General features: G+C 44.3%; 1 protein-coding gene across 3 annotated transcripts in view; it reads right to left on the bottom strand.

The window, feature by feature from the left end:
- Positions 1–13,794, bottom strand: part of vac14 (vac14 homolog (S. cerevisiae)) — a 353,410-nt gene that overhangs the window by 37,111 nt on the left and 302,505 nt on the right. The gene's annotated exons all lie outside the window — the stretch shown is intronic.

The raw sequence follows: 13,794 nt of genomic DNA on the forward strand, positions 1-13,794 counted from the left end.
CATGTAATTAATCTTTCAGCAAAATGTCTGTTCTGAGTCACGCGAGATGGCACAAAGTTGTGTGATTCAATAGAAATTTCTCTTTCTGTCACATGATACAGCAACCACAGTGGTAAACCACCAAGCAAAGGGACAAAATTAAACTAGGGTGGTGGTGGTGGGGGTGAAATATGTACAAATAAGTGAGATATATTCTACTGAGAAGATAATGGGAGTGTAAATATGAAGTACATTACAGATTTGTTAGCACAATTTCAGACACAGCTTATTCTTAATATAAATTGTAATTATAAACATGGCAACATTCATAGAAATGAGAGTACTAGATTAAGACCCAATTCGAATGCAGTCTAAAGGCACAGACATAATACATCGTTGCAACACAATGTTGATTTATTAATTATTTACTTAAAGCTCCCAGGAACATAAGAACAGGAGCAGGCCATTCAATTAGATCGTGGCTGGTCTGTATTTTAATTCTGGTACCTATCTTGGTTTTGTAGCTGTTAATACCCTTGCCTAACAAAAATCTATCAAATCTCAGTTTTGACATTTTCAATTGACCACAAGCCTCAACAACGTTTTAGAAAAGAGAATGTCAGATTTTCACTAAACTTTGTGTGAAAAAGTGCTTCCTGACATTATTATTGAACAGCCGAGGTTATGACCCCTTGTTCTACACTCCACCACCAGAGGAAATAGTTTTTCTCCATCTACCCCATCAAATCCTTTAATCATCTTAAGACAGCTCAATTAGATCAACCCTTCATTTTCTATATCTAAGAGAATACAAGCCTAATCTATGCAACCTGTCTTCATAATTTAATCCTTTTAACCCTCCTATAATTCTGGTGCATCTGCACTACACCCCTCCAAGTCCAATATATCCCTCCTCAGGTGCAGTGCCCAGAACTGAACACAGTTCCCTATATGGGGTCTAACCAAAGCGTTATATAACTGTTACATAACTTCCACACCTCTTTGTATTCCAGGCCTCTTCGAGATAAAGGCCAACATTCTATTCACCCTTTCAATTATTTTTTGTACCTGCCCACTAGTTTTTAGTAGTTTCTATACTTGGACTCCAAAATCTCTCTGTCCCTTCACAGTTCCTAACTTACCATTTTTGAAAATATTCTGATCTATCTTTCTTAGGTCCAAAATGGATGACCCCACATTGAACTCAGTCTGCCACGGTTTTGCCCACTCACTTAATCTATCGATGTCCTTTTGCAACTTTTTGCTCCTATCTAAACTATAACTGTTGCATCTAACTTAGTGTCGTTAGCAAACTTATGTACAATGCAAATTATTCCTTCATCCAAGTCATTTATAAATACAGTGAAAAGGTAAGGCCCTGGCACAGATCCCAGGGGACTACCAGTAGTCACATCCTGCAATTTAATACATACCCATTATCCATCTCCTACCTCCTAACTACTTTCTTACCCATGTCAATAGGTTGCCTTCAATTCCATGCAGTCTTTTGTTAAGGTTTTAAGTGGAATGTCTTACTGAGAGAGCCAGATGAGTAACATCTAAAGACAATCTCTTACCTACCATGTTAGCTGCCTTCTCAAAAGATTTAAACCATGTTCTTTGTACATGACTTACGCTTTACAAATCCATGTTGGTGCTCTCTGGTCAGTTCATATTTATCTAAGCGCTCAGTGTCCCAAATAACAGATTTGAGTAACTCCCTCACAACAGACATTAGACCAAAACCCTATATTTTCCTAGTCTCTCTCTCCTTTGTTGACATCCTTCCATCTATGAATGATGATGGACATGCAGTAAACAATTTATTTAGGTGGAGTGCTTTTGGTGCACCTTTGCTAATGGCTGTGACAAGTGCCACACATGAAGCTGACAAGGCACAGTATGGGGTATTGTTGTTGGTATTTGCGCCTGTTGCCCAGCTGTTGTAGACACTGGTCATCATGGTAGTGCATGCCAGTTTACGGACGTGTCACCATTTCCTTCTTTCACCAGCTAGTGACTCCCAAGTGTGTTTCTCGATGTTTAGGGCCTTCATGTCATGCTTGTAAGCATTGGAATTCCTACTGGTTGCTGGCTCAGGCTACTTCACCATACCGAAGGTCATTGGGTAGGTGGTTATTTTCTAACCTGCAGACGTGCCCAATCCACTGGAGCTGGCTCAGTTGGATTAGCACTAACACACTTGGGAGCTCTGCCTTAAGAGAACTACTGCCTTTGTGATATAGCCATAATGTGCTGCAGAAAGTGAAGATGGAAATCATTGAGCTTTTTTTTTGATAGTTGTAAGTCACTCATGTTTTATAGCCATATTGCAAGATGCTGAGAGCACAGGCCTTGTAAACCATCAGCTTGGTCCTATGGGACAGCTTGGTGTTATCCTTTGTGCGTTCCATGAGTCGGCCAAAAGTGGTGGCTGCTTTCCATATGCTTGTATCAAGCTATTCATCAAAGGACAGACTCTGTCACTGTGGATGCAAGGAAGCCAGATTTGTTAGCCACTTCCAGTGGGGTGTAATTTGGTGAGACCAGGGGTGGAAATGCAGCACCTTGTTCCACGGCCACGGTTTTCTTGGTGCTTATAGTTAGGGAGAACAAGCGACAGGCATGGGAGAGGCAATTCATGAGTCTTTGTAGCTGAGTTTGTGTGTGTAGCATCAAAATCATAGAGGGGTTCCCCAATCAGCATGAGACGTGTTTCTGACTTCACTTTAAGTCTTTATAGTTTGTACAGCTTGCCATCTGACCTAGTGTGCAAGCAGACTCCTTCCATATCTGCAGGGAAGGCAAAGGTCAGGGACATGGAGAAGAAGAAAACAGATGGGGGCTAGGACATAGCCCTGTTTCATTCCATTCTTCACTCCGAAACTGTCAGAAGTGGAGCCATCAAGCCATACAATGCAATGCATGCTGTCATGGAAGGAGCAGGTGAGACTGAACAGCTTTAGTGAACAACAAATTTTCCCAAAATCTTGTAAAGCCCTGCTCTGCTGATGGTGTCAAATGCCTTAGTGAGACTTACAAAAGTAAGGTGAAGAGGTATACCCCCTGCTCCCTACACTTCTCTTGCAGCCGGCATATGGAGAAGATTATGTCGACAGTAGAAACTACAATGTGCTTCTGGGTACACTTGGTCTACACGTTGATGGAGATTTTTAAATACAAAACTAGCAAAGGCCTTTCCTGTGATTCTAAGGACTGAGATGCCCCTTTAGTTGTTGCAGGCTCCTCTGCCACTTTTGTTTTTGTAAAGTGAGAATTTTGGCATCACACATCTCCTGTGAAATGGAGTTGCAATCTGCAGTCTGGTAGGTGTGAGTATGGAGAACACCGGGCAGGTTGCATCTTCTCACGACAACCAGGTCTAATTGATGCCAATCTCCAGACCTTGGGTGTCTCCATGTTACCTTGGGGTGATGTCTGCTCTGGAAGAAGGTGTTGGTGATGCACAGTTCATTCAGGGCACAAAGCTCAAGAAGGCATTGTCTGTTACCGTTGGATCTTATCCACCCCATGAGGGCCAAGATACGTTGGCGATTAATCACTGTCTGCCCCAACTCGTGCACTGATATAAGCCAGGAAGAATAGCCTCTCACCTAACCTTCTAAAATAATGAGTGACATTGGCAACTGTCCAATCCGAGGGGTAATTTCCGAATGAAGCGTTTTGGAAGCTCATGACTACAGAATGTGCAATTTCCTCATCACACACTGTAAAGTCAACATTTTAAATGCAGTTGTGTGCTGTGCTAACTTTTTAAAGCAACGCCCCATTGACAAGGAACACTGCTGGAAGAACAAAGTGTTACTGCATTCTCAGTGCATATATATATATATAAAATAATATAGATACATCTCTCAATAACTTTCTGCCATGTTTTAATGATACATTTTCTTTGATAATGTACTCTTAAGAACAATCACAGGTACTATGAGCTTTAGCCTCCATCTTACTGATTCTCAAGAATGTGGCTCAATTGCTAGCATTCTCGCCTGAGCCAGAGGTTGTGAGCTCAACTTTGTCTTCAGGTACTTGAGCACAAAATGCAAGGTTACACTCCAGAGGTGTCGACTTTCGGATTAGACATAAACCGAGACCCTGTTTACTCTCTCTCAGGTAGATGTAAAAGATTGCATGCCACTATTCGAAAAGTGGGGATGTTCTCATAGACTGATTTCATTACAGAAGAGGCCATTTGGCCCATTGTTTGTGCCAGCTCTCTGCATGAGTAACTCAGCTAGTCCCACGCCCCTGTCCTTTCCCCATAGCCTTGCTAATTCTTTTCTCTTCGGGTGTTTTTCCAATTCCCTGGTGTCCTGGTCAATATTTATTCCTCAGCCATCATCATGAAAAATAAATTATCTGGTCATTACCACATTGATGTCTGAGAGACAATGCTGTGCGCACATTGGCTGCCATGTTTTAAAACAGTGTCTACCAAGCAAAGGTTTTACATATTGGCTATAATGCACTTTGGGACATTGTGAAAGATCATGTATGAATGCAAGTCATTCTGTTAAAAACCATATTTTTTTTTAAATAAAGAAGGACACTGCATTATCTTCTGGTCACTTGGAAGCTGAATTGATTTTTTTTTAAAAAGGGTCATAAGTTCACCTTTGGGCTGGGACCTTTTCCAAGAGATCACCTGGCCAGCATGGTACTTTTAGGGGAAGAGCTGTTTGCTTGTTTGCACTGCAATTATTTAAACAGATGGCTAATGATTTACTGGAAATCACATGGCAGGGATGAGCTTTAAGTTTTGGCCTTGGTTTTTTGAATTCAGTTTGGGCTGAACTGAGAAAGTGAAAAGCTCCCTAGCTAGCATGCCGTTTGCCTTGCCTGAAACCCTGTGATTGTTATCCAGCTAAGAATCCTCATATCAGTGCAACTTTTCTGTCTTTGGAAACTCAAGAGGCTAAGACAAGAAGGATTGATCCAACTGTATTCTCCTCCATGTAGAATCTGTTGGTGAGAACTTCCAGACATCTAGTGGGACCTGCGGCCCATCTTCACATAAGGGAGCTCCAGACCGACAGCATTGAAATCCTGCAAACCTTATCCTTTATTTAATAAAGTCTATCCACCAAAGTCCATCTCTGCAGAGACCCTATATGTTTGTCCTTTGTGTGTGTGTGTGTGTACGCATGCTGGGGTGTTTTTAAAAGGGATGATAGTTATACTTCCAGATTAAAATTGTGTGTAAACCAATTCTTGCAACTCATTTTAAAAATGTTGTTTTAGAATAAATCAATCATTCTGCATTTATTGAAAGAAGCCTGGTTAAGGTCTCCTTTATTCTGGCTCTAACAGTAGCGAAGGTAAATAACTGGCCATTTTGGTGAATGAATTAAACTTTTAAACTAATGCTGCGACCTACGAAGTAGTGGTGTAGATAAACTGTGCAGTCCTCCCATTCCGGTTGTAACAATTCTTTTGTTCAAATTGAAACTAGTGGCAGACTGCCAGGACAAACAGAGAAGATGAAGGTGCGTGCTTCAGCACCCTAATCCACATCAACAAGATGGTTTAAATATCTGAAAACCTATACAGGAAACACACTGGACGATGTTGCCTTTGTAAAGTATCTGACCTTTACTCTTCACCCCAAACAGTGATCTGAGGAAAATGGGGTGGTTTTTCAACAGCACTTGATGGCCTAGGGGGCACATACGGGCATCCTGCTTAACACCAGGGCATACTGCCAGCATTGTGCAAACATGTTTTTAGATTTAAACATATTGGGAATCAACTGGTGGTAGGAAGGCTACCATATACTGATGGGCACCTCCACTCACCCTGGAGCTCGTGTGAAGTTGTTCACATTCTTGAGGCCTTTTTAAACAATGCTCCACATAATGTGAGCTGTAGGCAGAATGTGGATCTGGTGCTGTGAGGAAGCAGGATCTGCTTGGCAGGATTCAAGAGGTTTCACTATTATTTAGGTTGAGGATTGGCTTTGGAAATCCCTGCCTATAATGACCAGACATTTTAGATCAAAGTCCAAAAACGATGCAAGAATCATGATTTTCATGCCTTTGCCACCACCCCACCCCACCCCGCCACTTTCAACTACGTACCATCTCAGCTCCCCTCCATTCTGGGGCTCTAATATTTTTCTGTGCCATCTCACCTTCGAGTATTTTTCCCATATCAATGACAACCAGTGTTTCTAATAGACTGCAGTAGTTAAAGAAGGCAGCTTACCACCACCTTCTCAAGGGCAATTAGGGATGGGCAACAAATGCTGGCCTAGCCAGCGATGTTCACATCCTATAAATTAATTTTTAAAAAATCAAGTGAAGAGTTCCAAGGTGGTGTCAGTGTAGAGCAGTGTAAACCTTACAGATCAGGGAGGTTCATGTCATGCTGAGCTGAAATATACTAGGCAGGGTAGCATTTGGAATGTTCCAATTGGCCCTCAGCATCCCTGAGAAAGGCGTGTGCGTCTGTCTGAGAGAGAGAGCCGGGTGGGAAAACATGAATCCACTCTTGGTTTCTATCCAGTGACTCTGTGGGAAAATGTGTGCCTTCTTGTCTCTATTGAGCAAGGGCAGGATCAGACTTGACTGTGGTGTACCCCATTGTTCAAAGCCTGGCTGGCACCACAGACTAGGCTGGGGGATTAAAAACAAAAATGGACAATGGTGAGATATTGTAAAGTAGTGTGCCCCTGCTGAACTGTACCCAGTGGGACTCAGTGCTTCAAAAGGGTGGGAAGGGACAGGGTTAAAGGGTAGGGAGGCACAAGGCAAAGAAAATTGGAAGAGAGAAAATGCCAACTGCATTGGATTTACTCCATCAGATGCTGTGTCATTTATTTTACCACCTTTTTTTGACAACAGGACCTTTTATCCCCCAAAGAGGTTTAAAGTTGGAATCACTTCTGTTTTGGGAAGCATGATATTGGCTGAGGGCCAGGACGAGCCTGTTCACACTGCTGAAACAAAAACAGAATTACCTGGAAAAACTCAGCAGGTCTGGCAGCATCGGCGGAGAAGAAAAGAGTTGACGTTTTGAGTCCTCATGACCTTCTGCAGAACTGTGAACCAGTTCTGCTGAAGGGTCATGAGGACTCGAAAGGTCAACTCTTTTCTTCTCCGCCGATGCTGCCAGACCTGCTGAGTTTTTCCAGGTAATTCTGTTTTTGTTTTGGATTTCCAGCATCCGCAGTAGTTTTTTGTTTTTATCTCTGTTCACACTGCTGATTTGTTATTAGTTGTGATACAAGGTCGTCTGAGAGGATCAAAATCAAAATTTAAGATAAATGCAGTCTTACTGCTGACACGGGATTGTTTAAATCTAACCTATTTAGGACACATATAGGGCGGAATTTTACGGCTCGCCTGCTGGTGGGATCTTCTGGTCCTGCCGAAGTCAATGGGCTTTTGAATGGCTCGCAGCATTTTACAGCCCCACCCCCGTGCGTCGCGGCCATAAAATTCCGCCCATAGCATTGTTTGTGCTGACGCGATTAGTGATGTGATAAATCTCAGTCAACAGTTCCGTATCTGAATGTAGTCAGGTTTTAATAGCTATCTGAACTACCTGCCAGATCTGGGCACTCACCAGCTCACTTCCTGCCCCCTCACCTGCCACCCCCACCTCGCATACCTATAGACCGCTACCGAAGGATGTTTAGTCTTGGATGTGGAAGGTATCAGTTTATGAGGCACTGGGTGTGAGAAGAGGATAAACTGACTTAAGCTAGTGTAAATGTACATGGAGCTGTTGAAAAATTAAAATTCAGACTGATCCAGTGGGTAAATAACAAAGAAATATGGATTTATATAGTAACATTCACAACCTCAGGACACCCCAGCCTTTACAGCCATAGAAGTACTTTTTAAGGTGTAATCAGTGTTATATTCTAGAGAAATACAGTGGCCAATTTGAACACACCAAGCTCCCACAAACAGCAATGAGATGATGACCAGGTAATCGTAGTGATACTAGTTGAGGGATAAATACTGACCAGAACTCTGATGTGATCGCGGCTGCTCTTCTTCAAATAGTGCTATGTGATTTTTGGCCCATCTGAGGAGGAAGATGGGGTCACAGTTTAATCCGAAAGACTTTCCCTCGCTGCTGGACTAGGATTGTCAGCCTAGATTTTGTGCTCAAGTCCCGGCAATGGAAGATGAATTTACAACCTTCTGGTTCAGAAGTGAGAGTGCTACCCATTAGGTCACAACTGACACATCTGCCCAGTGTGACATAAAGCTGTACACACTAAGCTCTAAGTTGGGGTGGGAGCATCAGTAACCCTGTGCAGGAAGAGGAGAGACAGAAAAAAGTTACCTGAGGTTCCTATCAATCAATGCCTAATTCTGGAAGTGCACAATTGTGCTCATCATATAGGACAGCATCAGGCTCACTACAATACCTCTTACAGAAAAATGGGCAGCTCATAATCACTGCCCAGGCTCACAATAAGAATGGTCAGGGGAATAAACAACCAGGAGTCCAAACAATGCAAAGCAGGTAGGAAAAAAAACCAGGTAAAATTATGGAATATATATATGACTTTTGTATCATGAAACCTCTGGTCATTTAACCTCTCCCACCCTCCACTTTATCACAGACCTTCCCATTTGTTTTTCCTCCCCTGCCCCCCATTTCATTTTCTCAAAGCCTATTACATTTCTAACTATTCCCAGTTCTGATGAAAGGTCACAGACCCGGAACTTTAATGTTTTTCTCTCCACAGGTGATGTCCGACATGAGTATTTCCAGCATTTTCTGTTATTATTTCAGATAAAATTATAGTTCTTGTTTTAATTGGAATGATGATGGTTCTTTAAAATACTGTCTGTGCTGCGGATTGGAGCAGATTGTCTCTGCAGCTGAATTTGCTACCTGCATTCTGACACACGTGAGTCAGCTGAAGCACCCTGAAGGGACACTGATAATTTTGCAGCAGTAAGGAGCTCTCAATACTCTGTCAATGCTGGATTGGAAATGGAAAGAAACAGGAGCTAGCTCTGATGGTAGGGAAAGATAGAGAGACAGACAGGTAGAAAGGGGTGCTGCACAGAACAATAACTGGGTCAAAACTGATTGCTCTGCAGAGAAGAGAGACAGGTGCGAGGAAGCACAGAAAGTAGGTCAAAACCCAATGAGAGGTTTGGCAGACAGCACGAGCACAGCACAGAGAGGTGAATGGAGAGAGAAAGAGAGAGAGAGAGACTGGAAAGCACTCTGAGAACATGGCACACAGGAAGACGACAAAATAGAACTGGAGAGAGACTAGGAAAGGAAGCAGAGGGCTGGGGTGCGACAAGACCACAGGTGGATAGCTGTTCAGAGACATGGGGTGGATGAGAAGACAAAGACGTCAGGTGATTGTGTGTGGGAAGCAGGAACATCAGGGATTGATTGGTGGGGGAGGCGGGGGGAGGGCAAGATCCTCTGAGGCACGATAGAGTGGCTGCTGTCAATGATAGAACAGCAAATTGCTCCTCCTGGATCAACTAACAACGCTTAGGGCTGGATTTTTGGGTGGTCGGGTGGGCGCAGTAGGCGGGTCTGGGAGTGGTCGGGAAACGGGCCACCACCCGCGATCGGCCCCCAACCACGATTTCACACTGAAAGGCCCAGTGCTGCCGGGGTGAGGGCGGGAAGAGGGCGAATGCTGATGTCAGCAGGGGCGTGGGGAGCGCACAATGAAAGCTCCCTGAAGGCAGAGAGTTGCCTCAGGGAGCTGAAGAATTTTAAATCCAAAAATAAACATTATGAAATTCCAAAAAAAATTCCACCCGTAAGATTCACTCACCTAAACATATTAATGATAAAAATTCTGCCCAAACATTTTAATTTAAAAAAAAATTAATCACGGAAACCTCATCCTGCCCTTGGATGAGGTTTCCTCAAAAATGCAAAGGCCACTTGGCTGATTCGCTCGCCCGCGCGTCCAACTTTAACACTGGACGGGCAGTGAAAAATCACCGTCAGTTGCTACTTTAATGGCCTTAATAGGCCTCTTAATTGTTGGTGGGCGTGCTGCCAACTCTCACGCACACCCGCCGACCGAAATATCGGGTGAGTGCGCGATGACGTCTGGATGCTCACCTGAGGTCATTGAATGCTATTTCACACTTGAGCGTGCACCTGCACACCGAGCGAAAAATCCTGCCCTTGATATACAGAAATTATCATCATGTGAGGCAAATATCCTTAAATGTGGGGCAGGGATGGTGTCAACACTGGGATGAGCGGACACAGCAAGAAGAGGGTGTGGGGGCAAGGCCAGTCACATTGAAACAGAGACGCATCCTTGCTTCTGAACCGTTGCTCCTTCGGTTTTCACTTCACAAAGCAAACTTCCTTCATTAACAGGGCAAAATTTCTGCTGAATATTTGTTTTTCTACCATTGGCACTATCTTCCACTTACTGTTGTTGGCTAACTAGCTTCCTTCTGCTCTGTATATTTAATTATCCCAATCAGACTCTCAGCTCTGGAACCGATTTTCCCTTAACAGTAACTGTGGTACCTACTGAGGTTTGAATGAGATGTCAAACCAAGGTCCTCGGCAGCACTTTAGCAGTGTTAACTTGTTAAAAAGAAGCCAGTTAATCATTTAAGATAGTGACCAAAGTACAAGAAACCCTTACTCAGTGCACTGAGAAAGCAAAACTCTGAGCAATTATTCACTCACACTGCCTTACGGGCTGAATTAAGTAAAAGAGCCTTAGTTTATTAGTAAGGTATGCTGTTTAAAGACAATTTGATGAAGTGAGGCTTTTGTCTGCAACATGAATGGACTCTGCATATGTGAAGGAGGACAATGGGTGTGACATTATATGTTGTTTAATCTGAAAAATGGCTGTGTGTTACTCTAAGTGACAACCCCCTGAGCTGTCAGTCCAAAACCAGACACAATATGGACAGGATAAAACAGAATTACCTGGAAAAACTCAGCAAGTCTGGCAGCATCGGCGGAGAAGAAATCAGTCAACGTTTCGGGCCCTCATGGCCCTTCAGCAGAACTGAAGCATAGTTTCAACAAGGGAGAAATATAAATTGGTTTAAGGTGGGTGGGGGGGAAGAGACACATTGAGGGTGTGGTGTGAGCAGATAATCAAAAGATGTCAGAGACAAAAGGGTCAAAGAGGTGTTGAAGGTGGTGGTCTTTGTCTGAGAAAAGTGCTAATTAAGAATGCAAGACAGGATATTCAAAGTACAGCTCTAGTGGGGGTGGGGTGGAAAGACTAAAGGTTTTAGTTTTAGATTTAAAAATAATGGAAATAGGTGGGGAAAGAAGAATCTATATAAATTATTGAAAAAAAAGGCGGGTGGGGGGGGAAAAGAAACGGGGTGGGGATGGGGGGAGGGGGAGTTTAAGATCTAAAGTTGTTGAATTCAATATTCAGCCCAGAAGGCTGTAAAGTGCCTAGTCGGAAGATGAGGTGCTGTTCCTCCAGTTTGCGTTGGGCTTCACTGGAACAATGCAGCAAGCCAAGGACAGACATGTGGGCAAGAGAACAGGGTGGAGTGTTAAAATGGCAAGCGACAGGGAGGTTTGGGTCTTTCTTGCGGACAGACCGCAGGTGTTCCGCAAAACGGTCGCCCAGTTTGCGTTTGGTCTCTCCAATGTAGAGGAGACCGCATTGGGAGCAACGAATGCAGTAGACTAAGTTAGGGGAAATGCAAGTGAAATGCTGCTTCACTTGAAAGGAGTGTTTGGGCCCTTGGACGGTGAGGAGAGAGGAAGTGAAGGGGCAGGTGTTGCATCTTCTGCGTGGGCATGGGGAGGTGCCATAAGTGGGGGTTGAGGAGTAGGGGGTGATGGAGGAGTGGACCAGGGTGTCCCGGAGGGAACGATCCCTACGCAACACCTGCCCCTTCACTTCCTCTCTCCTCACCGTCTGCAACACCTGCCCCTTCACTTCCTCTCTCCTCACCGTCCAAGGGCCCAAACACTCCTTTCAAGTGAAGCAGCATTTCACTTGCATTTCCCCTAACTTAGTCTACTGCATTCGTTGCTCCCAATGCGGTCTCCTCTACATTGGAGAGACCAAACGCAAACTGGGCGACCGTTTTGCGGAACACCTGCGGTCTGTCCGCAAGAAAGACCCAAACCTCCCTGTCGCTTGCCATTTTAACACTCCACCCTGTTCTCTTGCCCACATGTCTGTCCTTGGCTTGCTGCATTGTTCCAGTGAAGCCCAACGCAAACTGGAGGAATAGCACCTCATCTTCCGACTAGGCACTTTACAGCCTTCTGGGCTGAATATTGAATTCAACAACTTTAGATCTTAAACTCCCCCTCCCCCCATCCCCACCCCGTTTCTTTTCCCCCCCCACCTGCCTTTTTTTTCAATAATTTATATAGATTCTTCTTTCCCCACCTATTTCCATTATTTTTAAATCTAAAACTAAAACCTTTAGTCTTTCCACCCCACCCCCACTAGAGCTGTACTTTGAATACCCTGTCTTGCATTCTTAATTAGCACTTTTCTCAGACAAAGACCACCACCTTCAACACCTCTTTGACCCTTTTGTCTCTGACATCTTTTGATTATCTGCTCACACCACACCCTCAATGTGTCTCTTCCCCCCCACCCACCTTAAACCAATTTATATTTCTCCCTTGTTGAAACTATGCTTCAGTTCTGCTGAAGGGCCATGAGGGCCCGAAACGTTGACTGATTTCTTCTCCGCCGATGCTGCCAGACTTGCTGAGTTTTTCCAGGTAATTCTGTTTTTATTTTGTTTTGGATTTCCAGCATCCGCAGTAGCTTTTAGCTTTTTGTTTTTACAATATGGACAGGAACCAGAATTACAGAAATGACAGGTAGGAAAAGACCAGTTGGGCCACTGCCACACTCATAATGGTTGGAGCATCATTACGCGAGACCTTCTACCTCTCACCCCCACAGCCACTTAATATTACGGAAGAGGAAATAAAACGAGAGAAAATCTGGGTTGAATAAAGGAAAAAATAAACCTCTGGAAAACCCCTCCCTAACTCTGTCAGACCATCAAAACCAGATAACAATGGTTTATTTGTGGAAGTGGAACTTTTCCTGCCTTGGTTTCACTCCTTGTTACTGGGCAGCATCCCAAAAGCTAGATTTTTTGGTTTAAGACTATTCAGCTAGCTCCTCCTCCCCCCCACCAAATTACAAATCTTCATTTTCTGACGCAGAGTTGTGATTGATCCACAATCACTGCCTTGTGTTCCAATATAGCACATCAGGTTTAATTTAATGCAGTTGACTAGTTGTCCCTGAAATGCAGCAGCCTTTCTCAAAATGTTGCACTTAATGTTGAAGTAAGAAGGGAAGGATGCAGCTGCTGTGGTCCACATGGGAATCAAAGACATATGTAAAACAAGGAATAAGGGGTAGAATTTTACCCTTGGCATGCGGGATCGGTGGGGGCGGTCGGGAAGCCGATCGCCCCTGCCTGCGTTCGGCAGTGCACCATGATTTTACATGGGCGGGCCAATTAAGGTCTGCCCAGCGTGATACATGGCCTGGGAATGAGCATGAAGGGGTGGGCGGGGGCATGATGTCTACCAGGTCCAATGGTGACCCGGCGGATGATTCAAACGTGTCTCGGCAGCCCCTACAAGGCTGCCACCGAAGGATGCGGAAGTGTTACAAATGGAAACCATAGTGGGTGGACACAGCAGGCGGGAAGGGCAGGCCAGTGGGGCAGTTGACCCCGCGTTTCTCGGATGAATGCCTCGCTGCCTTCCTGGAGGAAGTGGCAGCGAGGAGAGAAACCCTTGTCCCTAGGGATGGGAGGAGGCAGCCCCCCCACCTCACCAAAAAGGCCTGGGAGAAGG

Source organism: Cetorhinus maximus, chromosome 6 (genome assembly GCF_964194155.1).
Source record: "Cetorhinus maximus chromosome 6, sCetMax3.hap1.1, whole genome shotgun sequence".
Classification (NCBI taxonomy): Eukaryota; Metazoa; Chordata; class Chondrichthyes; order Lamniformes; family Cetorhinidae; genus Cetorhinus; species Cetorhinus maximus.